We start from the raw sequence: 973 nt of genomic DNA, 5'->3' as shown, positions 1-973 counted from the left end.
CCACAAAGCAAGAGGGGCACCCAGGTGGAACCTGAGTCGAAGGGGAGAGTTCGGGAGGCCGAAGGGGCTAGAGTTCTCAGGGGAGACGGGAGAGGAAATGGCTGCACAGAGAGAGAGAGAGAGAGAGAGAGAGAGAGAGAGAGAGAGAGCGACCAGGGATTTCCAGATGGTTCCTCCCTGTGGTGCCCCATCCCACCCCCAGTGCAGAACCATCCTTGGAGCTCCCACAGAGTTGGTGTTCATGCCAGCCAGAGCAGAAAGCCGCCAAATTCACAGGGCATTGGGTAGAGTATTCAGAGAATGTTGCCTCAGTAGTGGGGAAATCAGCCCTAGACTAAAGACTACTCTGGTCTTGCCTTCAGAAGCTCCAAAGCAAACTTCAAAAGATCAGATTGTTCCCAAGTAACTTGACTCTGTTCTGGAAAAAAGCCCAATAGTAGTTTTTAAAAATACAAGACTATCTAGCACCCTACAAGGTAAAATCCACAATGTCTGACATTCAGTTTACAATTCCCAGGATACACAGTAGTAGGAAAATATGGCCCAAAATGAAGAGAAAAAGCAATCAATCAAAACTGACCCAGAAATGTTACCCATAATAGAATTCACAGATGTAGCTATTATGACTGTATTCCATATGCTCGAGAAGGTAGAGGGAAATATGAGAAGATACATGGATGATAAAAGAAAGGCCCAAATAGATCTTCTAGATATGAAGACCACAATGTGATGGATAAAAATTGTACTAGATGGGAGTAACAGCAGGTTAGTCAGCGCCAAAGAAAAGATAACGAACGTGAAAGCACAACAATGGAAACTCACCAAGATGAAACACAGAGAAAAATGAGGCTAAAAAAAAATGACCATCGGGGCTTCCCTGGTGGCGCAGTGGTTGAGAGTCCGCCTGCCAATGCAGGGGACACGGATTCGTGCCCCGGTCCGGGAAGATCCCACATGCCAAGGAGCGGCTGGG

This window comes from Lipotes vexillifer, unplaced genomic scaffold, assembly GCF_000442215.2.
Source record: "Lipotes vexillifer unplaced genomic scaffold, Lipotes_vexillifer_v1.1 scaffold184, whole genome shotgun sequence".
NCBI classification, from domain to species: Eukaryota; Metazoa; Chordata; class Mammalia; order Artiodactyla; family Lipotidae; genus Lipotes; species Lipotes vexillifer.
Note: the sequence above shows the minus strand (reverse complement) of the source record.